The sequence below is a fragment of the Jaculus jaculus genome, chromosome 10 (assembly GCF_020740685.1).
Source record: "Jaculus jaculus isolate mJacJac1 chromosome 10, mJacJac1.mat.Y.cur, whole genome shotgun sequence".
NCBI classification, from domain to species: domain Eukaryota; kingdom Metazoa; phylum Chordata; class Mammalia; order Rodentia; family Dipodidae; genus Jaculus; species Jaculus jaculus.
The window spans coordinates 74,441,945-74,467,278 of record NC_059111.1 but is presented as its reverse complement, the minus strand read 5'-3'; the positions used below and the strand labels follow the sequence as shown (position 1 = coordinate 74,467,278).

At 41.3% G+C, this 25,334-nt stretch overlaps 1 protein-coding gene across 11 annotated transcripts in view; it reads right to left on the bottom strand.

Annotated features, from left to right (window-relative positions):
- Foxp2 (forkhead box P2) overlaps positions 1 to 15,055 on the bottom strand; it is a 567,416-nt gene extending 552,361 nt beyond the window's left edge. For all 11 annotated transcript variants that reach the window (XM_045160021.1, XM_045160025.1, XM_045160029.1 and 8 more), the window contains exon 1: positions 14,947 to 15,055. The gene's annotated coding sequence lies outside the window, so the exon portion shown is untranslated. The remainder of the gene's footprint in view (positions 1 to 14,946) is intronic.
- Positions 15,056 to 25,334: the final 10,279 nt, after the last annotated feature.

Here is a 25,334-nt window from a genome sequence, read left to right as displayed (position 1 = left end):
CTTTAGCCCAGGCTGACCCAGAATTCACTATGTAGTCTCAGAGTGGACCCAAACTCATAGTGAGCCTCCTACCTCTGCCTCCCAAGTGCTGGGATTAAAGGTCTACACCACCACACCCAGCCAAGAATGGGTTTTAGACCTTTAAAAGCAGAACCTCTTCACTCTTGTAGGGTTTTTGCCTTTTGCATAAGAAAGAGAATATGTTAAATCTGTAATAAAATATCAGATATGATTAATAGGAAAGTCAAAAGTCAAAGTCACTTCAAATTAAGTCCAAAGTTATGGAACCAATGGATTACAGTTTTAGTGCACTTTTTAAACTTATAAATGTAATCACAGTAGTATAGTTTAATAACTTTGGAACAATTACATATACAAGAACAGACACAGCACAGAAGAGAACATTTTTTAAGGACACTAGAAAATGAATATCACTCCATCCAGTACTCTTCCCTAACAAAACTATAGAACAGGTTTGAAACAGGTGGTTTCGGAGCTATTAAATTAAAAAGAAGAACTTTCATAGATTTGTTTGAAACAAGCTATGCTGAACCTCGTTTCCTCTTCTGACATTGTTACTAGCTACAGGGATCACAGGATGTCTGAGCATCAGCACATTATCTGAACCAGAAAAGTTATACAGAAAGTCTCTCTTAGCCAACTTGGAGTGACTGCACTTACTATTTAACTTTGGAAAATCTTTCACCTTCTGGGATGAGAGGCAAATTTACATGGGTCTCCCCTATGTCTGCCTATTTTGCAAGTAGAGGCTATTTCTTCTTTTGTTCTGCATTATCTTTTCATAGATGTTTGAATAGAAAGCCTAGCAATTTCTCTTACTGGAAAAATGAATGTTTACTTTCAGGACACCATAAGAGATTGGGTTGCCTAAACTTGTGGTTACTCCTTTGTGAGACATCTCTTTGGTCAAAGCCTCTGTGGGGTCTTGGGGATAAAGAAACTAAAACAAACAAACAAACAAACAAACAAACAAAAACTCATACAGTTCACTGTGCCATCAACTCTGTTTATCTCAAGCATGAATTTTCACCTTCAAAAACCATCAACTAATTCATTAGCTTGCAAATAGTGTGAAATCCCAAGCCATTCATAGCACTTGGCTATCTGATTCAATATTGTCATTCGGAAAAAAACTTCTATAAAAGAATTATAAAGATTAAATGAATTAATACATATAAAGTATTTTAACAGCTTCCCCTTGTAACTGATATTAGCCATATTAGCCATAATTATAATAGTAATCAAGACTAATTTCAAGTGTGTATCCAGTACCTAAACATACTCAAAGATTAAATGCTAAGTTAAGCAATCTACCCTTACTAAAATTGGAAAAGGCTCTATTCCTAGGTCTATTCTGTTCAATATTTTCAAAAGTAATTGAGTAGACCATATAGTCTATTAATAAAAAGTGTAAGTGAAAGGTACAATATCTAACATACATAAAAGAATCAGAAATCCTTAATAAGTATCACATAATGAATGATTTGAGTATGACAACTTCTGTACTTATGGACAATAAACCATGATAATTCTCTCCCTTCTCCCACCTTCCCCTTCACACCTCCACTCTCTATCATATCCCTTCACTCTCTGTGTTAGTCTCTCAGTGACATCAAAATAAAAATCACAAATTTAACCGAGGTATGAATCATACTGAAAAACAACTAGCTTCTACCTTGGCCGCCATGAACAGCAGCCAAGGCTCTACTACCTGAAGGCTGTGGGCATCAGCAAGAGCCAAAACGTGACAAAGAACATGAGCAAGCCAGACTGAGCACACCACGACCATCTGGCACATGATCCTCTAGTTGCGCAGCTTCACACCACTTCCCACCAGCATAGCTTCTCAAGGTGTCCAAGGTCATCAAGAAGAGGGTGGGGACACACATTTGCACCAGGAGGAAGCTCTAGTTGCTGAGTAGGATGTGCTGGCTGCACCTCCAAGAAAGACTGAGCCCTCAATAAAAACAAACTGAGCTCAAGGAGAAAGTGCCATACAAAGACAAAGTTATCACTTCAGATCCCAGCGCATGTGTAAAAGCACTGGGTGTTATCATGGCATGTGCCTGTGATCTAAGCTCTGGAAGGGACAAGATGAGTCATTGCTGGCACTAACTAGCTAGACTAGCTGAATCAGTGGCTCTAGATTCAAGAACAGATGTTGTCTGTGGTAGTTTGATTCAGGTGTGCCCCATAAACTTAGGTATTCCAAATGCTAGGCTCCCTAGCTGATGGTAATTGGAAATTAAAGTCTCCTGGAGGCAGAGTATTGTTGGGGGCGTGCTTATGGGTGTTATAGCCACTTTCCCCATGCCAGTGTATGTCACACCCTCTGGTTGCTATTATCCACCTTATGTTGGCCAGGGAGTGATGTCTGCCCTCTGCTCAGGCCATCATTTCCCCTGCCATCATAGAGCTTCCCTTTGAGCCTATAAGCCAAAATAAGCCCTTCTTTCCCAAAAGCTGCTCGTGCTCAGGTGATTTCTGCCAGCAATGCAAACCTCAATGCAACAATGTCTCAAAGAATAAGGAGCAGGATGATTGAGACAGACACTCAAAGTCAACCTCTAGACTCTACATGCATACACACATACACGCCCATGCGTGCACACACATGAAAATGTAAACAAACATGAATATACATCACACACAGCCTGAGCAATGAATGAATAAATGATACACATACAAAACACTTTTCATATTATATAGTAATGGAAATTAATGAAATAAACCAAGCATCTGTTAACAATGTAATAGTCACAAAGGAAATGAATTTGCTACTCGATTTTGATCAGAACATACTACTACTGCTTAACTCTGAGTATGTTTTAAAAGGAACCTTCAACAAGTATGATTTTAAAAATCAGATTAACTTTACTACATAGAGAATAAAAGAAGAAACCTGACTTTTTTGGGCAAAGATGGTATAAAATTGTTGGAGATGGTGACTTTTCAGACATAGCTATGCTATCTTCATGAAATGTGTTCTATACACAGAAGGTACAGAATAAAAAACAATGGCTAACTGCCTGATTCCAATTGACAACTAAGTCAAGATAAGAAAGAACTTTCTAGCAGTTTAACTTTTATCAAAGGCAGAACTGTGTTACAGCAAGCCATGCTTGGATGTTTCTGAACATCCAATCCTGGCCATTGGCCAGGATTGTGGTAACTTCCCTTCACAATGACGTGTTCTTATCTTCTTGCTCATAGAAAAGCAAACACACAGGTCATTTAGCCATGGGACTCCATTTCCATTCCTATCTTGGCTTCCTGGCTTGTTTTCCATCGTAACCTAGCCCTTTCAGCCTGACAATGTGTTCTTAACAGCTTTTCTGTGCATTCATTCTTTGTATATATGCTGCAGTTCAGAGACAATCTGCAGACACTCTCAGATAACAAATTCTGAAGCTTCACTTACATCCCAGTGGGAAGGGTGATTAGAGAATTAATTTTATGCTTTAAAAGTTTCCTTTCAACTCTAGTACTATTAGTTCATCTATTTTTTTCCTTTAATAGAGAGATGGTGGTGAAAGTGAATATCCACTGAGCAATGAATGAATAAATGATTGAGCATTTTAAATCAATAGTGAGCATCTTTCTTCTGTAAGAACATAATATACGAAGGAATCTCAAACACTTCTATCTTTCAAAGATCAAGAGAGACTGGTGGGAGGAATGAGAAAAATGATGGTGAAAACCCCAAGATTAATTCTTAGATACTGTTAATCATTAAAGACTCTTTAGTTTACAGCCAAGAAAATATTTACAAAGAAAAATAGAATTTCATGCTATCTAAAATGCACTTGAATGAAATTAGAGAATGTAAAATCCTAAGAAATGATAGAAAAGGCAACTAAGTTTTGCAAAGACAGAAAAAGATAGGAGTCATATAGACGGATCCATCTCAACTGTAAAAAGTGAAAAGTCCTGACTCCAAAAGCTACTTTCTATATGATTCCATTTATGCAAGAAACTTGAGAAGACAAAACCATACAGGGCTGAAAACAGAGCAGTGGAGACAAAACACTGGAAGGCAAAAATGGGGAAAGGAGTCATTATAGGACAATGGAGAGATCTATGGGGTGGTCAACCTGCTGTATATCTTAATTGTGCTGGTGAAATGATGCAAATCCACATATCACAATAGAAAGAACCATACCCCAAGCTAGCTGTCTTGAAATATGAATGCTTACAATCTTCTATCACTGCTAAAAACTAACAAGCAAGAGGTCTGAGTTACTAATCTCCTTCGTTGGGTTGACTGTATCAAGAAACCTTGCTACAATGACACTGTACCTTTCAAAAATATGTACAGTGGAAATGGTTCAATCCTTCACATGATAAGGAGGTGAGGAAGTAAAATTGATTACACAACTGTGATGAGAGTCTAAAACCTTTTCAGCCATCCCACAGGGGAAGAAGTCGGATGCTTTAAGAAATATGAAGTAACATTCCTATATCATGGAAAGTATTTCCTAAATTTTCTTCCAGTAGTATTCGAGTTTCTGGTCTTATATTGAGGTCTTTGATCCATCTGGATTTGAGTGTAGTGCATGGTGAAATGTGTGGATCAAGTTTCCTGCATGTGGTCATCCAGTTTGTCCAGCACCATTTGTTGAAGATGCTGTCTTTTTTCCAGCCTATATTGTTTGGGCCTTTGTCAAGTATCAAGTACCTATAGTTGCTTGACCCAATGACCGGGTCCTCAAGTCTATTCCATTGGTTTATATACTCCTGTTTTTATGCCAGTACCATGCTGTTTTTATTACAATCTTGATGCAATATTTTGTATAAAATCCCTATTCCACTCTGAGCTGAACTACATCAAAGACAAGCAGCTCTCTAAAGTGGGGGCAGCTTTCTTGTACTAAAGCACAATGCTTAGAATGGACAACAGAGTGGCCAATATTTTATGTGGATCTTACAGCATATATCTGAGGCTGGGGAAATGGCTCAAGGAATAAAATTCTTGCTGGAGAAGCATGACTACTTGAGTTTGGACCCCAAGAACTTATGCAAACATTAGTTTCTGTAACCCCAATGCATCTAGGGTAAGAAAGGAGACAGAGTCTGGCCAACTTTCCTGGCTAGTGAGCAGCAAACAAGAGACAGTGCCTCAAATAAGTCAGAAGGCATCTAATACCTGCATTTGTCCACATGAATGCATGTGCTTGCAAACACATACAAACACACAGACACATACACACACAGTATCTGTGAATGGAAAGTCTATTAAAAGTGAGATCTTTAATTTTATTCTTCTTCTTTATTTAACACGACAGTCTTGTGTATCCCAGGCAGTCTTCCAACTTCCTATGTATCTGAGGATGACCTTGAACTTCTGATTCTCCTGCCTCTGCCTCCCCATTGACTGCTCAAAATATTCTTGTTTTAGGCAATGCTAGGGATCAGACCCAAAGCTTCATGCATGCTAAACAAGTGCTCTAGCAACTGAGCTACATCCCCATCTTAGGGCTCCAATTAAAAAATAAATAAATAAATAAAGTATATCAACTGCATATGCCATTCCACACTATTTTTATGGCCAACAGCTAAATATGTGACTAAGCACAGATTCAAGACAAAACTGTGAATAAATTAATATTTTCAGAGAGTTAATGCTATGAGCTTCAGAAAAGAGAATGCCAGGTGGTTATATGTCTCAATCCTATTGTGATCAACTCCATATGCAATCTCCCTTCACACTCCTTGCTTGGGCATTCTGGCTGAATAAGGAGCTCCATTCTTGCATGGGCAAGAGAGAAGAATCTGAAGACATAAGAATAAAAACTCTGAAAACAGTTTTAAATTTGAACTGACCCCTCTCAGCTTCAACACAAATGCTATGTTAATTTTTGCTGGCACAGTTTTTATTTTAGGAAAGATTGTTTTTTTTTCTTCTTTCATTCTTATGTGCACATGTATGTGGTAGTAGGGCAAGAACATTTGATAGCTTCAAACTTAGTTCCATATGTTTCATAAAATGCTTTGAAGTAATTTGAAAGTTAATCTACTATCTTCTCATATCTTTTTTTTTAATTTTGGAGAAAATTAAACATGTAAAATTTCCACATTAATAATGCATGTTACCAGTAATAAGCAAAATACAGGTCTCTGTGAGAATCTGTATACCTTCACTATCTGGGATAGTAGCTAAATTACTTTCAAACTAATCATCACACTCAATTACCACAAGAAAAGTCCTTTGACACTTTTCCTACCAACAAAGAGAACACTGGTACATGGAATAACCAGACAGAACGAAAGATGTTACTGGGTCACCAAGGGTCAGGGAAAGAGGAAATGAAGATTTGAGTTGATTTTTTTATGGGAAACATGAGGTAACTATGAATAAAACAACTGTCTCATTTCAGAGCTTCTCAGGGACCATCCATCATGGGTGTTATAATAAGATATTAGAATTTTTTTTCGGTCTGGAGGAGGGAAGAGGGAAAAGAAAAATGAGGCAAAGTAGTTCAGGAGGAGAGACATGTTCTTCCTTCCTTATCTACAACAAACATTATAGACTCCATTCCCTATTCTCAAGATATTTGAAATCAATTTCTGAAATCACCTCTCACCACCTTTGCAATAAGTATGCATTACTTATTTCTCACAATGAACCCAATCTGTGTCTCTAGGTTGTTTTTCCATTCTGGGAACCCCACTCCTGTCTTCTTTTGGGCAGGAGCTCTCTGTATGTTGTCATCGTTCCTTCTCTTCAGCACTATAAACTCTATAATCCCTGTAACAAACTCTTTTTAAACATAAAAAAAAAAAAAATTCTGAGCAAGTTTCTGCAATTTTAACTATAAATAAGTATTGAAGGAGTTCTGGCAGTATAGTTATAGAAAGTGAGGCTGGGGAGATTGCTCAGTAGATAAAGCACTTGCTATGCAAGCGAATACCTCATATCAGATCCCATGGATCCCACATAAAAGTCAACACTGCAGCAGACGTCATTATTATAGGTGTGCCTGAAGTGAGATAGAAGGCAGAGACATAATTCTTAGAGGCTCATGGGCCAGCTAGTCTAACACAGCAGCAAGTACCAAGGAGACCCTGTCTCAAATAAGGTGGAAGTTGAGGAAGAAAAACACCTAAAATTTTCTTCTGACCTCCAAGCGTGAGCCACACCTGCAGTCGCACACATACAAATACACCTAATGTGGGGTTGTATCTCTTTATCCTTCAGTATCCATGGACAATTTAACAAAACTGAGTGATAGTTTAAATTCTGAGAGATGGATTTTTAATTAAATCATTAATCTTCAATATTCTCTTGTTGTGATAAATATGTGTGTAAACTCATAATGTATTTTCCATTGACAAAAAGTAAATTCATCTACATAAAGTGAAAAATCTCACAGAAAACTTGATTTCACTTATTTTTCTCCATTCTCATGTAAATAGACCCACAATCATTTGTTTGTTCTGGAAATATTCATATCATAATTATTAGAAACATTTATATGTGGTATTTGTGTGATTCATGGTAAGATTCTCTGTTGTTATGTGAATAAACATCTCAACTTAATATGGTGAGCATCATTACATCAAAGTACTAAACTTCTAAGAGTCTGTTATCCAAGCACATGAGCATTCACTCACAACTTTAAAAAGTTAAATGCAATGCTATTTCTCAGATCCAGAATTAATAAAAAAAAAAAAAAAAAAGAGGATAGAATCAGAAAGATGGTCCTAAGATCAAAGTCTACATAGTAAATTCCAGGACAGTCTGAGCTATATAGTGAGGCCCTGCTCAAGTAAGCTAATGAATGACTAAATAAATAATATGTAAGTAAATAAATAGATTATATAGGAAACTTAATTGTACGTATACAAACCTGAGAGAAGAACCTCAACTTTGCCAATATAACAGTGAACAGATTCCCAAATGCAATATGCTATCCAACGTAGCAAGATGAAAAGGTAAGGGGAAGATGAATCACAGCAACATGGAAAAAAAAGAAAAGTCAGCCAAAGATATACATGGGTGAAATACCCTGAGCCTCCAATGAACCATTCATTCTTTAATTCAACCTTCTTTCATTCAACATTCCTTTATGGAATTCCTACCAAGAGCCAAAAAGCACTGTTTCTTTTCTTTTTGGTTTTTCAAGGGAGGGTCTCACTCTAGCCCAGGCTGATCTGGAATTCACTATGGAGTCTCAGGATGGCCTCGAACTCATGGCAATCCTACTACCTCTGCTTCCCAAATGCTGGGATTAAAGGCATATGCCACCACACCCGGCAAGAAGCACTATTTTGAGTACTGTTAGAGCAGAAAAACAAACACACTCACATTGCCCTAGAGAAACAGATGGTAAACTTACTCTATGTGGTGTTACATATAAATAAAATTACTATATATAGTGTTATTGAAGAAATTCATATATGCTAAAGGTGGTGGATACATCAAGGAGGATTTACCTCATGGTGTAGGACAGCCAGAAAAGGCTTCTCTAATGGAGCCCACTCAAGCAGAGATTGGAAGATAGCAAAGACACCCAAATCCAGAGCAATCCACACAGTGGAGAGAGAGAAAACGTCTGTGGTAGGACACAGCTCTTTGTATTTTGAGTAATACCAAAGCTAGAGAAGACAGGATGATAGGAATAACCTTAGGTATGGCCTGCATCTTTTATTCAGTCAGATCTAAGAAGCTACTGGAAGATATACAAAAGACTAACATAACCTGACATGTTTATAGAGCTCTGTACTGCACTGATTCTAAACTGGTGCCCAGATGAGAAAGCAGGGAGTCCACATCACACCAATCCCACAATTCAGGGAGGCGACCATAGTGTAATTGTCCAGATGAGTAGCAGTGGTTTCACACAACTACATATGTTGAACATCAATTCTGTGGACATTTAACTAAACTAATGGCAAATTCCAAACATGGGTAGAGATAGGAAAGGAACAGTTAGTTCAGGCAAACAGATACAGTTGAACCAAAATGTGGAACATATATTTAGGTTCAAAAGGTGTTGGGCTCTATTTTTTAATGAGAGGATTTTGTGACAGTCTGCATATACTAAGATGTTATATTTAGATTAGCACGCTGTAAGTTTTTCCTATCTGCCAGTGAGAAACTTTGTTTCCTCTAAAACTTCTCCAATTGCTTTTTATTATTGTTGTTGCTGTTGTGTACTTCTCTCTAAAATGCACTTTCACAAAGGTTGATTTATTTTTCCTAAAATTTATAAAGTTACAAAATGATGGCTATTATTGGAGATGCATACCAAAATGATACAAAATCAAAATGATACCAAAGACTTACACAGAAAATACCATCAAGTAAATAAAGTTGAGAAGAAAGTAAAAAGGTCTAAATGAATATCAGATAAACTTGAAGTTTCTTCTAGTTATATTCTTTGGGAAATTTAGTTTCTTAACCTGTTTTTTTTTTTTAATATGACATAATGGTATAATATTTTAGAGCTGTTAAAAATCTTTAAAAGAAAATGTTAAAGCTGTTAAATAAATTTTAAATCAATATTATCTTCTACAAAGTATATTTTAAGTCTTCCAAGACATAAAGTGAAGGAAATTGAGAAATATTAATAAACTTAAAATGCTGAGAGCTTTAAAACCCTTGGGAATTCATTTGCTTCACAGCTATGTGCTTTTTAAACATTAAATTTTATTCAGTCTTGCTAATGAAAATAATTTGCCAAGGCATAAAGGAATGAAGATGTTAGTTCCGAATGATGTATCTATCAATATAAAAGGAAAGTACTTTCTGGATATCTTTGGTGGGTCATAGGAAAACAGAAGAGCAGAACTGATTGTACAGTAAAATTTTTAAAAAATGCATTCCACAAATTAAGGTAATCAAATGTTCAATCATAAATGGCTTATGGACAAAGTGCATTTGAAATACACTGTTATGTAGATATAGATGAACTGAAATGACTTTGGAATTCAATTTGTATTTGGGAATCTAGGAAAATGAATACATTCATGCCAATTTAAAAATAGTAGACACCATTCACAACTTGAGAGTGAAAAGGGTGAGGTGAAACAGAAGTTCTAAATCTCTTAAATCTAACATTGTTTTTACAATGAAACATGGATGGTACCAATGTGTGCAGTTTAGGGAATGTTGTGTTGAGTTAGCTGCTAGTCTAATATCTGTATGGATGGACACAGAGTTCCAAATTATTCAGTTGTAAAAAAGAGACTATACTTCTAAAATTAATAAGGCTTTGTACTGGATGATTCCACTTTTCAGAAGACATAAGCCACCAAAGAAACTACTTAGAATTAAAAAAATAAGTTGTAATGAACATTACTAAGGAAGATGTACAACATATCATTAGTGGTATAAAGCAGTAATTCTAAACCTTGAAAGTTCTCTCCAGCTTCTCACATTTTGAGTACTAACCTCTTAGTCATAATATTTCTTTATATTTTACCATAGCTAGTTATTTTTGAGTTTGTTTTGTCTGGAAAATTTAGGGCAAGAGATGGAGTAATATGTAGCACAGAGGAAAGAAGAATATACAAAAACACATCAGAGATCATATGAAAAGTAAATATCAAGTACTAGTATCCATTTATTTCATCAAGCAAGACTACCTACAAGGAAAGCATATTCTACAGGAAACAATACCCTACATTATGAGTATTTGTGTAATTTAATAATAATGCATTTTCAGTTAACCAATGTTGGGCTGGAAAACAAAAGTAGGGTTTATAAATAGACCACCCTTAGTGCTACACTTAATTAACATAAGATAACAACAATATAAAACAGTTTAGGGCCCCACTGTGAATTTCTGAAAAACAAACAAAAAAGCAAAAAGTCTGATACAAAACAATAAGATAATAGTGTAAATAAACTGATAAAGCCTCATGGAGAAATAAGCAACAATTCTAAATCACTTATGTTATTATTAAGTCATAAAGATTACAAAAGCAAGAAAACTTTAGTCTACGTGTACCTAGAGGTAAGAGTGGAGCCTAAAAGCTTTCATGTCATTTAAAGAAGAAAAGTCACAAGAGCATGTGAAATTTGAGTCAGACATTAAATTATCTGTCATCATGAACACCAGAGGTTGTTTCTTTAAAGAACCTGAGTTATGACAGGAACCCTTAGAATTCAAACAACAGGCTTTCTGGTGTGGATATGTTCCAGCCTTTGAAACCCTATAAAAAGGGCTACATAAATAAGGTTGATTTTGAATATACCAATATTAACATCTCGTTGGGTCTAACTTAAGGAATAGGTTTTCTTTCATCAAGGGGCATTATAAATTTGGGTACTACTTAAAACATTTTGGGTCCACTCATTTGCTGGTGAACACTACTGGTAATCACAAAGACATAATGAATAGTTTGTTTCTAAATTGGCCAAAAGAAATAGAAATAAATAATTGCAATAGGACTGATACCATTTCTGATATCAACTAAAATTTATATTTGTTTTTCTACTAGCAACCTTGTCAAAAAAAAAACTGTTTAATGATCTATGCCTTAAATAGCATTTTCTTCTTATAAGTCAGGAGCCTCTTTGGCATTTAATTCAGAAAGTTTGAAAATATCTGACCATGCTCCATAATCCAGTTCTCTGTCAGTATTAAAACTAACAGCTGACTCAAAGTGAGATTATCAGCATAGAAACAGACCAGAGTAAGGCAGAGTCTGCTCTAAGTTCTACAATATGCCACAATCAATACTCATTTATGCCAATAACTACATATCCCTCAGATCTCTCAAAATTAAAGTAACTGTTTTAAATTTCTCTAGCTATGTTCTTTATATTCTTACATGCCCTAGGAATCTCAGTCAAAACAGGTAGTTACTTTTAAGTATTCTCTCCACAAAGTGTAATTCTGGCAGCTGTGCAAAGAGGTGTTTGTATCTTTGAAGTTTGGTTTCTACAGAAAGATTGGGTCCTCTCATTATAGGTCATCTGTGGCTATATATTAATGGTCACCTTCCCCTATGCTTCTGATATGCCACATATGACAACTTCCTTTTTATTAAAAGTACATAGAAAATTGAAGTTTTTCATTTTTTGGTAAAACGACACATCATCATCCATGCAAAGAAGTAAAACTCCACTGACAGTTTACTGAGCTTCATCATTAATCTATTCATAGCATGATGTGGCTAAAGATTCCTAGTAAGAATATGAATCATATGAAAACAATTTCCCAAATCAGAAGTTGGGTGGTTTTGAAATTTAAAAATAGTTCATGACTGTTATTTAATTGATATTTGCCTTTAGTTCCTGTGTTTATCTTGCTATAATGAAGTTTAATGTGGCATTTTACACATCTATGTGCCTATATGTATACACACACACATATATATGAGTGTGTGTGTGTTCATATTTAAAATGAACTTCAAAAGTATTGCCTTAAATAATCTTGCTTTTATTTCAGTGCTTGAAAATAAACTTTAAGACAATGTACTAAAATTGTGTGTTTTTTTTTCACCCAGAGAAAGATATCATCAGGTTCTGACATCCTCTTTCAATGCTAGAAACTTAATTATAATGAAACATTTCTTGAACATAATTTTGGATTTTCACATGGATTTTTGAAATCCATGGGTTTCTTAAGAATGTATTGAATTAGACAACTATTGAGCATGGGTCCAGCTATGGCAGGGAGAGAAGGAGAGAAATGAAGAAAAAAGTAAAGAAAAAAAAAAACTCTAAAAACTCTAAAGTAGACATAAAATGTTATGGCCCTAATGATCACAGTGCATATAACTTTATATGCACTCTATTAATGTAGATATAAATAAATCAAAACTGTAAATTGTGTTCAACAGCATTAAACAAACACTACATTTAAAAATTCCAGTACACTGAGAATAGACTTAGTCGTAACTCATAATGACAGCAAAGATAAACAGGACCCTTGACAAACAACATAAAACATTTCCTGAGATATGCTTCAATGAAAACTTGAAGATGAAACCCATTTTCACTCCAGTCAGACCCCTACCATAGTCTCTATACAGCATTGTCCTGTTTCCACTGCTCCTTAATCAAATTGAGTTGGGAGTCCTTGCAAAGATGTGCCTTGTAGGCAAACTTTTATTTTCTAAAAGTGAATCTCGCCAAATATTTCCAGTTGGAAACCATCCACTTCAGGTACTTGGCACACGGGTGTCACTTTCTCCCTTGGGCTTACCTGCTATATAACTATTCTCCAAAGGAGATGATGGTGGACATGTTGGGAGATAGCTCTTTAAGAGTTTCTGAATACATGATATATGATGACTCAAAAGGTTCACACTTTGCACTCTCCCCCATCGCCCTCACCCTGACAACCCATCCCAGAACTCACCCAGGCCACTTCTTGCACCTCACATTGTCAACACCTGCCCACCTGGAAGTGCGCAGCGCTCCGGGAATGAGGAGTAACCCTCTAGATCAAGAAACTCTCTGGATTGCAACATGTGGTGAGAGGAAAACGTGGGGGGAGGCATATGAGCATTACAGATAGCAGCTGTACACTAAGTAGTTCAAATCTGTTAGTTAAAAAGCTGAATAAACAAATACACAGATGGGTCTAATTCCTTGGGGATTCCAGACTGTGAGAAGCTGCCCAAGTCCTGCCTGGCCGGTTTGGCCTGGCCACTCTTCCCTATGCAAAATGCGCATTGGTTCCGCTTCCACACATCCAAGACTTACACACATCTTCCCCCACATGTCTCTTCTAATTACAGTGTGACCCTTCTCTCCAGGTGCCCGGAGAGACTTACCTAAGATCTTCGAGTTTTAAGAGTAGGGTAACTTTTCCTCCAGGCACTACACACCGGCCCGAAAGGGTACCCACAACAAGTGAAGGCCCACTCCAAAGGTCGTGTAGGCTTCGGGATGCGTCTAGCCACAGGGATGGGGACAGGCGCGCACCAGACGCCCTGGGCCACCCCTTGGGTCCGGCCAGCTCCGTAGCAACACACGTGTGAGTAGCTGCGAACTTGAAGGGATGTCTAGACCCACGCTGTGGCCGCTTGCCCATCCACCGCAGATTTACAGGTAAAAAGTGAGAGAGAAGTCCAACCTTTCTTGAAAAGGTGTTTGCTCCCCTACCGCCAGCGCTCCCTGAAGAGCAGCAAGGCGCGACTTCAGCCCAATCCCACCCACAGAGTGGGGAGTCCTTTCCAGATAGGAGGACAAATAAACCCAGGAGAAATTCCCGAGGGAAGAGGGTGTTGCGGGCGTGCTGACGGGAGAAAGCGCGATCAGCAGGAGCAGGCTAGTTGCCTGGTTATCCTGAAGAGTCCCTAGGGACCAGGAGTTTCTGAACTCCAGAAACAGGAGTGTCCCCTTGAGCTTCTCTCGTTCCTAGAGAAGAACTTCTGAAATGAACGCGAGTGCCCAACTCCCAGACAAGAAGCGCGCACTTGCCCGACTTTTGCGTAAATAAAGGGCAGCAGTTAGATCAATAAAGTGTGCGCTTCCAGCCGCCAGATGTTTTTAGTGGAGACTCTCCTCCCCAGGGAGTGGAGGAAGAGAGAAAGACAACAAACTTTTTTAAAGAGTAAACAAACACATCTGGTGTTTCGACACATCTTTTCCACCAGCCACGGTCTCTCCGGACGAGGCAACGTTTTACTTGTATGTTCAAAACTCAGAATCACCCGCGAGCCAACTGCATATCTCGCCCTTCTGGACGCCCCCACCAACCCCCACCTCCTACCCCATCACAAAGCCAAACGCCAAGGCACAACAAGTGGCGAGGTTCCGCCAGGAACGCTCCCCAGACGCCCGGCCCAGAAATTTGACACATGTCACAGTCGCCGCGGAGCGCTCGACGAGCCCGGGCGAAACTTTGCTGTCGCGACGGAAGGAGCGCGGAGCAAAGTCACCGCGCGGGCCGGCGTGGGGGTGTATGGAACAGGGTGGGATGCGGAGGCGCAGCGAGCCGGGAGTGAGGACGAAGAACTTACCGAGAACCAGTGATGAAGTGGCTAGTGTCCCAGGAGGTGGCACCCACAGCACCAAGGCTGAAGCCCCCAAACGCACGCACGCACGCGCGAGTCCCAGCGGCTGCCGCCGCGAGTGGCGGGGAGGGCGCGCCGAGGGGGGTGTGGGGTGGGGATGGGGCTGGAGGAAGTCGCCGCCCGGGGACGCGGCCGCTGCATAAATAACCCGGGCGGGCGCTGGCCGGCGGGCTGCGGGGTGGCGCCGGGCTCCAGCCGGGGCGAAGCGGCGGCCGCGGAGCTGCACGCGCCGGCGTGTCTCGCGCTTTCTCGGAGGCTCGCGCTGTCTCACGCTTCCGCTTCCCCCCACCCGCTCCCCGATGTGTGTGTGTGTGTGTGTGTGTGTGTGTGTGTGTGTGTGCGCGCGCGCGCTCCTCTGTATGTGCGTGTGCGTGTGTCTGTGTGTATATGTGTGTGTGTGTGTGTGTGTGTGTGCGCGCGCGCGCGCGCGGTGGCGGGGGCGCGCCCCGGGCCGCGCGCGCGCGCGTTGTTGGCGATGCTCACTGAGCACACATTGCGCGCCCAGCCGCCCCTTCCCGAGGGGTCCCGGGTCGGGGTTGGGGTCGAAGTGGGGGCGGGGCCGCCTCTCAGAAGACTCTGAAGTAACTGTCGGGCCACTTGTTTGTTTTGTCTTATTTTTGTGTTGTTATGGTCTCGTGGAGCTTGTTGATCCAAAAAGTGGTTTGGAACCCACCGGCCGGTAGAGACGCCTCCTTTCGCCCCCTCCCCTCGCTTCCTCCTTCCATCCGTCCACCTCCTCCCGTCCCCCAACTTCGCTGTGGGCGGGGGAGACGCGGGGCAGAAGGTGGCCGGGATGTGCCGCGGAGCCTGCCGGCTGACGTCAGGTCCACCTGCTATGTAAACAAGTCGCCGGAGAACTTGTTTGTTCTGCGTCGGGCCCGTCCCCGCCCCCACTCTGCGCCCCGCCTCCTCCCTCCGCCTCTCCCGCCCTCCATTCCTCTTGCCGCCCCAGACAGCAAGCCCGGGGAAGGGGGTGGGGAGGGAGGCGAGAACAAAACCGTATGCTGTATTGGCAAAGGCGAGTTGTGTCTGCTGCTTCTTGGCAGTCCCCAAAGTACGTCCTCTCAGCAGACGGAGCTGCTGGCAAATGAAACAGGGGGATTCCACGTGCAGTGCAGAAAGTCTCCAAGGGATCCGAAGCCCTGGGTGGCAGGTAGTTAGAGCACCCGGGAGGAGAGGGAGCCCCGAGCGGGATGACAGCACTGATTGGCCTTCCAGGCCCCCGCTTGCCTCTGCGGCCTGGGCGGAGAGGCCGAACGTCCGTCTCCCTCTGCGAGGTCGCGCCTCCAGTCTCACCGAGGCTCGGGACTCGGGGGCTTCCTCTGGCAGGGTAGCCCAGGTCACCGGGGCGGGGCTTGGATTGACCCGGCCACCAAACGGACTTTTTTTTTTTAAGGCGTTCTTGACTGACCCTATCAGTGACTGGGGAAACCAAAGTAAGAGGGATGAAAGGAAAGAAGAAATTGCCAGAGTCCACTCCGCGCGCATTTCAAAGTGACGGTGCGGGTGGCCGTGGGGGACGTTGCGCGAGCCCTGGTGTCCACCACCAAGCGCGGGGCCTGACCCCAGCTAGCCAGCCCGCAAGGGAACGCGCGAGGATGACCGGGGAAGGCCGGAGAAGGTCATGGCAGACCTCGATGGGATGCGTGGCCTGATTCCGGGTGTGTGCTCCTTCGGTGCTCCTTCTCCACTCTGGCTCTTGGAGAGGATTTGGGGATGGGGGGCGTTCTTCCCGGCTCGCGGGCCGCACGACCCTCCGCCGGTGGCTTTCTTGCCCGCCGCCGTCGCCGCCGGAGCCTGCAACTCCAATGGAAACTCAGCGGCGGAGCGTGGCGTTACGAGAGGCGCCGAAACTTTCCACCAAACCGCTGTGGCCAAAAGGCGTAGGGAAGAAAGCTGGGCCCAGGCTACTGCCCAACCCTCCTCCCTGGGGAGTCAGCCCGGGAACTTTCACATCACAGATGCAGAAGAAGAGGAGGTGGGGCTGGGCAAGACAGGCGAACGGCACCAACTTCTGCCTTTTGAGTGCGTCTTGCCTTCACTCAAAGAGCAGCACGCCCTTTCTCGAAAGGGCAGGGCGAACACACATACACACGCGTGCGCGCGTGTAGAGTTGGCACCAAGTCTTCCCTTCAGAGCCCGCAGTTCTCCCGGGAAGGAAACGACCCTGGCACCCACATCTGTAAACACAGTCAAGTTTCCTAATGAAACCAACTAAGTCAATAAACCGTGGGGGCCAGTCCTGGCCAGACGGCGTCCGTCCGCCAGGAGCACGCGGGACGAGGGAGGGACAGCTTGCCTTTTGAATTGCTCCGCTTTTCTGAGAGGTTTTAAACAAACTCCAGGCACTTTGAGGTGCCCTGCTTGCGGATGGCCTTCTCACTGGGTTTCAAATGGCCTTCTGCGAAATGCCCCCTCAGGGTGGACGCACCATCCGAATCCTTTTAAAGGTGAAAAGAGGAGAGAGGTGGGAGCCGTCATTAACATGACAAAAGGACCTAAAAGGCCTTCCTTAGTCTTGGAAGGTGGGGGGTATGCTATGCTGTCTGTGTTTATACTGCCCTGGCAAACCTAAATAAAACGGATTCTGAATTAACCTGAAACTGTTTAGAGAAAGAGCAGACGGTGTGAAATCCCTGGAAAGCCAAGGACGCAGCTTTCTTGGTCCTGAATGGTCAAAAGGTCCACAGCGCCTCACTCCTTTTCTTTTTTTCTCCCGCGCACACCCACTGGGTTACTCCCCTCTCTCTGCAGGTGTCCCGTGGAAGGCAGCGGGAAGGTGCTTTACAAAGGAAGACTGGGCCCTTGCAAGATTACTTCCTGGAGAGAAAGGTGGTTACTTTCTCTAGGATGGCGAGAGAGACCCAGTAGTTAACCTTTCACTTTTCCGCACACAAAGACACGTGTTTTTTTTTTTTTTTTCTTTCTTTCTTTATTTTTGGTTGGTGAAATGTGCAGCCTCTAACCTTACTTTCTACAAGGGCAAACAGCCCAGTGGCCAGAGCTACGAAAGGGGATCTCAGTAGGAGGCACCCCGCAGAAAGTGGCCGCTGTATCTTCTACCTTCCCCGGAGTCTCGCTAAGCATGATGAACCTGCAATCCTCTCCCCCTATCCCCCTCCAGCTTCTCTGCGACCCATTATCATTTCTTCCTCCCCTGCGTTGTGCCCCAGGCCACCAGCGCTTCCACACGGAGACACACCTCGGGAAGTGGAGAAAGCAGGTCCTGCCAGGCGCCGCTGCCCAGGCCCGACCCTCGGCCTCAGCCAATGGGCTGGGCCCGGGTTCGAGAGGTGAAAGTTCAGGCCTGGGGCTCGCCGCCCGCTCTGCTGCCCCTGTACACTCCCTCCCAGATTCCCCGCCCCGGCCCCTCTGCAGTCACAGCCAGGCTACCAAGGGCCTCCACGGTGGCACGTAGTTTGTTGATGGGTGGTCATAAAATATATTTATTTGCAATTCCTTGAACTCGCCCAGCACCCCCACCCCAGCAGGACGAGGAACACTGCAGGCTTTGTTCGCCTAGGGCTGCTGCTGGAGCCTGCAGAAGCTTAAGGCGCGCTGCTAACAGACTCCAAAAAAGTTGCAGTATCGTAATAAGAAAACCGGCTTTCCGCAGCCGAGGAAAATGCGGAAAGGGCAAAGAACGAACGAATAGTTTTATTTTGAACGAGTCACTGGTCAGCTCTCCGGATCACCACAGCTTTTAAACGAAACGCGGCAGGTCAGAGGGAGGGAGAAAGCCAAGTTGGGTTCCTGGAGGCGCTGCGCAGCTCTTGGACACAGCGCTGGTCGCTTTTTGCAGCACGTGGGTCATTTATAGGTGTCCCAAGGAAAAGTTAATCGGAGTTCCTGGGTGATCGAGGACTTTCATCGCCTGAACCTCGAAGCTCTCTCACGAAAATATGTTTGAGTTCAAGTTTGTCATATGAAGAAACAGCAAATCAACAAAATCCGAAAGACTGATCTCTTCAAGTCTCAGGGAAAGATAAATTCGTTTGAAATGGTATCTATCCAAGTATCTTGCACGAAATAAACCAACCCAAATGAGTCGAACTGAAGCTACTATGAAGGGAAGCGTCCTAAGCGAGTGACACATTAGAAGGGATGGTTTAATGCCAGTGCTTTTCTGTGAGTCAGTAGCTTTGACTTCCAGTTACTTGTTGTAAAGATATAATTATTCACATACTTAGGTTTGTGTCTTCCAAAACTTTGAGTCAAACATGTACAATATTTTTCTTCTTTATGGCCGTTTTATTGGTATAATTGGGAGGCATATTTAAATTTTAAATGACTTGTTGGATAGCTGTTGGAAGGAAAGAAGAACAAAATTTGAATTAGTTTGTTCTTTTTTTTTTTTTTTACTTTTAGATGCCCTATCTTTCCAGGTACATTACTCACTCCCAAAGCCTACACCAAACTCTAAGTGTAAGGTAAAACATTTGTCTTTTCACACAGAAAAAAAGGCATGTATCAACACAGCGTACTATTTGACACGTCATTACACTCGTCTGAAGTCGAACACACAAAAACACTCTTGTACAATGCATATCTTCGCTCTCCTCCCAGACCAACTGAAGGAAAAGAAAGAACTCCAGTTCCACGGAGGTCGTCAAATCAAGGACAATATGTCAAGTTGAAAGGAGATGTAAAATTGGTGGAGTTACACCACCATCTGTCGTTAAGCTTCGGGACTACAAAAGTGGGACCTATATAATAAATCTTAATGAGCTTCCCCAATTCAAAAAAACAATTATACTATATTTTCCATTCTTTTAAAATCTAATCTGAAGTTACTGGGATCGTGAAGGAAAAAAATATTTGTTCATAACTTCACACTTCTGCCAGGTTCTCTCATCTTATGGGGATAAAAACCCACATCTGCCAGCCTCCAAATACAGTCTTTTCAAGTCAGCTGTGGTCCTTTAGATTTCCGTTCTCCCCTACCCAACTTTTGCTTCTTTTCTACAGCTGATGTGAACCTTGAAGAGTCTACTTCAAGACTGCTGGTTTCCTGGAGTGAACTGAATGATACTCAGTTTTCTCCTCAATACAACCTAATTCTTTGTAAGTGTATCTAATTGTGAAGCTTATGACCATAGCACATCTCTGATAAGATGTTAGCTGTAAAGAGGGAGGGAGAAAGAGAGAGAGAGAGAGAGAGAGAGAGAGAGAGAGAGAGAGAGAGAGAGAGGGAGGGAGGGAGGGAGGGAGGGAGGGAGGGAGGGAGGGAGGGAGAGAGAGAGGAAAGAAGGGAGGGAGAAGTTACTGAATGGAAGTCAATATAGCTTATAGTTTGTGTAGAGACAAAAATCAAATTCTTCTGGGATAGAATTACATAGGCTAAGTAGATTCTGTACCAGGGAAAATTTCATCCAAATAAATAGGGAAAGTGAACGAGTAGAAAAAAGAAGTATCCAATTCTCAAACACACACCACCACAAAGGATTGAAGATAGCTAATTCTTTCTCACACAACACTTTATTGGCATAGTATACTGTATTTATATTTCTAAGGATCACAAAATGTTTCTCAGTATGTACAATATTGTACCCTTTCTTGGGGTTGAGGGATTCATTGCCAAAGGTCTACCATGAAGTAAAAATGAAATTAAAGTATAATGTCTTATTAATGCCAATATGGCATTCACTACAATAATGTTTTAAGAGAAAGAATAGCCTAGAAATAAAGCAATTATAGATGTTTCTAAATTTCAAAGTTTTCAAGTTTCACCCAATTTTTACTTTCCTTATTCTAGAATTCCTTTCAAAAGTACATGTAAAAGCTAAGAGAGATTACTAAATGTGTCTAGAAGTTAGGGTCATGGACATATATAAGAAATATTATCATTTTTAATAATTTACATGGATACAGGGACAATTTATTTACATTTATCAGACTAACCATATAATAATAATAAATTTAATTATGCAAAGTTGTCTATATTTGACCAAATTTTGCCTAAACAGATGATGGTTTTACATGGTTCATATAGATTAAGTTAATGGAACTAAGTTTTTTTCTGAGGAATAGTCTATTTCTCTAAGAATAAATCTAGTTCAAGATCTAATACCTTGTGTTTACTTCCTGTCCCATTGATCCAAATTCTCTGTCCTGATATCCACTTGGCTATTGATATTTCTAACAGTAAATTATTCTTATGCCTCAGAATTACTGACATTTTAGAGCTCAAAGAAAATTCAAGATATTCTAGTGATTTCACCATTTTAAAAATTAGACCTGAAAGCAAGGTCAGAGTTTGTTACTCATCTATTTAATATTTCTAAATATATACGCACCCTCCATCCTCTTACTCCAGAGAAGGCATTTGGTTATTTATGTCCATGTCTTTGCATTTTTCTTCACATCCATTAAAACTGATATTGCTCTGTAATGCACAACTTTGGGGTTTCATTACAGCACTGATGTTGGTTAATTGTCAGGTTCTGTCCACTATAGCACATGAGAGACTTGTTTCTTCAAAAGTCAATTAGTCTACAAGATCTTGTCAATAATGTAAAAGAAGTTGATCCCAGTTGATTATGTTCATCATAGAAAAACTGACAGTAACAGATGCTTTAAAAATAACACAGTTCATGATGATTTTAGTGTTAATTATCTTTAGGGACTCAGGAAAACCCAGAGATTATCACCAGTTTGCTTTCCCTACTCCTATAAACAACAAAGACTAACATGAGGCCAGGCTATAAAACAGAGCATTGGCTCTTCTAAAGATGTAAGAAACAAAAGGAACTATATCAAGACTCTATGTACAGATATTTGTTGTGATTTAACAATCATATGGCTCTAATAAGTGAAATAGTTTGCCCAAAGAAAATACTGAAGTGGTTAATTATACAAAATTATTTGTAAGTACAATCATTTGAACACTTCCTCCTCTTTTCTACTCTTTCTATATACCCTCTCTCTCCTCTTTCTTCTGCCTTTTCCACTCTCTGCCATGACCATTGCCATTAGGACCACAATGAAAACTTACAAAATTCATCATAGATAATTCTTACCTAAGATCCAATGATTTGTTAAAATAGGACCATTTAAATTGACATCATGACAACAAGTAATCCTCTTTTCTTCTTGGCCAGCTACTTCTTATCTGTACTAATTAATACTTAATGCTACTTTAATCCACCTAGTCCCTCAAACAAAATTGTCTGAACATCCAATGCACCTCTTCCACCTGCCATTTCAAACAGCTCAGGCTTTATCCATGCTTATCTGCCATGTACCCCCACAGTTGCTGCCTTATCTTAAGCCTTCAAAATTCTAAATTATTCTTGACAATTTCCTTTTTTATTATTATTAAGAATATATTTTGTATGAATACATCATGTGTTGGTATCATCTTCCCTCCTCCCTGCCCCCATTCCACAGGGATCCCTCACGAGTGGGGTTTCTGGTAGTCCTCATGGGGTGGTAGGCTATGCATTATGTGAGAAGTCAGTTATTGAGGAGAAGCAGTGCCTCTGGGCATGATATCTAAACCTGCAACTCTTATAATCTTTCCACCCCCTCCCCACTTCTGCAACATTCTCTGAGCCTTGGTTTGTGTGTTTTAAGTCTACTTCAGTGATGAGGTCTTACTAGTCTGTGGATTTATGCTCTAGTATGTGTTGTGTATCCTCAACATCTGCCTCCTTCACCCTGACACTGAATTGCCAGGCTCACCATGGAAGCAGCACACTTGCTCATCTCCCCACTTCTCTGTGGTTTCACCTGGGACTTGACTGAGATGCAAGGGGTGGTTTATCTCCTCGGGTCATGCTGACCTCCAAAAGAGAGTAAAGTCAGCGTAAGATAAATTGGGTGAGCATTATTAATTTATGGAGAGATTGATGGATATAGCCCCCTTTTAGCCAAAGATTAGTGGGAGCTTGACGTTGGAAAACATAAGCTTTGTCTCCATTGGATTCAGACCTGGTTCCCAGGTTCAGATATGGGTTCCTTTCCACTGAGCAGATCTCTTAGTCAATCATAAAGGCATTGGTCATTCACCAAAGCTGTGTGCTACCATTGCACTGGTGTGTACGTCTTGTCAGGCTGATTGTTTGGGGGTAGCTTAGATCCCTCCTTGCTTACCCCACTGCTGGCCACTTTCCACCAGTAGCTCATGTAGTGCTTTCCAGCACTAGACAGGCTGTCTGGGAATAGGCTCTCTTCTGGATTCCAGCCAGGTCCTCCATGTTCTGTGCCAACACCACATAATGTCTTCAACAATAGGATATTATCTTTTACCTCAGATGGGAAATCAAATGCTTTGACAGAAGCCTGTATTTGTTTGGGGAACCTTGTAGGTCTCTCTGATGAACAGCTCAATGTAGGTAGCACCTATTTCAAGTATTGTGAGTTACAGGTCAGAGCCAAAGTTCTTTAAGGTTTGGCTTAATCCCACCCTGTTTCCAAGGCCCTTCTTCTCAGGCATATACTTGACAATTTTACAATCACCTTCCCTATTTTCACTATGTGTCTATTTGTCCTGTTAATTGCATTCTCAAATGCATGCCATTGAAAGTCATGGGAAAATCATCTACAACGAATGGGGGCAAATTTGAAGCTTTAGGTGAGTGAAATAAATATATCTAGCAAATATTTTTATTTTATTTTATTTTTTTAACTTAATTTATTAGTTTTGTTTTCAGCAAATACAGGCAGTTTGGTACCATTGTTTAGGCTCATCCATGATCTACCCCCTCCCATTGGACCCTCCTTATTGATGTAAATGGGTCATGCATTGTGGAGTTAGCCCACAGTTTTTGGTACGATAAATGTCTCTTCATATCATGACCCAACATATGACTCTGACATTCTTTCCGACCCCTCTTCCACAAAATTTCACTGAGCCATGTTGGGTTCATTTTTGGTCTGCTTCAGTGCTGAGGTGTTGGGGGCCTCTGAGGCTCTGGCTCTCTGATTTGGTAGGAGTTGATTTTTCGCTGTGTTGGTCTCCTTCCCCTTTGTGCTGGTATCCCGTTCACAGGAAAACAGCACCCTTGCTTGTTTTGCCAATTTTTCTTAGTTTCAGTTGGGCCCCTTTTGAGGTATGTTGGGGCAGCTCTCTCCTTAGGATGTGCATCTATCTGAAAAAGAGAAGCAGATTCTCCAATGGAGAGTAAGATAGCACCCAGAAAATTGAGATAACATTACTTTTTTGATAGAGAGTTTGATAGGTGTAGGCCCTCGTGTACCCCATGATTGATGGTAGCTTGATATTGGAGAGTGATTTTATTTTTTGAACAAATGAAGGGATCAATATACTGTCTCCTGGGCTGGAAAGAGAGCTCAGTCAGTGAAGTATTTGCTTTCAATTATGAGGAACAAAGTGTGATTCCCTAGAATCCATGTAAAAATGGTGAGGGTGGTGGTATGTGCTTTCAAACCCAACAATGGGTAGTCTGACAGGCAGGTCTCTAGGGCTCACTGTCCAGCCAGTCTAGCCTACTGGATGAGCTTCAGAGCGTTTATTGGATGTTAGGCGCTATGCTAGATGCCCAGCAAAAATGGTGGACAGTGAGTGCCTTGTGACAAGACACATGGAGCAAATGGGGCTCCATGGAAAGTATGGACAGTAAAAAGGCATGGATAAATATCTTGAGCTACTAATACAGATGGGCAACTGACCACTCAATTTCACACAAGGAAGAACACAAGATGTATAAAACATTCCATCAGCAGAATAATGGAGCAAGGGCACAGTGTATATAGGTCAAGGGGAGAATGGAAGAGACAGAAATATCTGATTAAAAGAAATATAGGGGGATGGATAGATGGCTTAGAGGGTAAAGCACTTGTCTTCAAAGGCAAAGGACCCAGGTTCAATTCCCTAAGACCCATGTAAGCCAGATGCACAGCAGCAGCTAAATGCCCTGATGTGCCCGTACTCTCTCTATCTGCGTCTTTTCCTCTCTGCCTCTCATAAATAAATAAATAAATGTTAATAAAAAGAAATATGCAGATGGCAATATGGCTCAGCTGTTAAAGGCACTTGCTTGCAAAGCCTGTTGGCCCCAGATAAATGCCCTACCACCCACATAAAGTTGCCTGCATAAAGTAGTGCATGTGTCTAGAGCTGGAAGGCAAGAGGCTTTGCCACAACCATTCTCTCTCTCTCATCTCAACATGCAAATAAATACATAAAATGTATTTAAATATATATAATACATCCTGTGAGCTAGGTGAATAATTAACTTTTCTAAGAACCACACTTAAAAAAAGGTATAAACAAATTAAATTAACTATAATGCAACATTTTAATATATCCAATGTTGCCAAAGTATTTTAACATGTAATCAATAGAGAACATTAAGGAAATTAATAGGAAA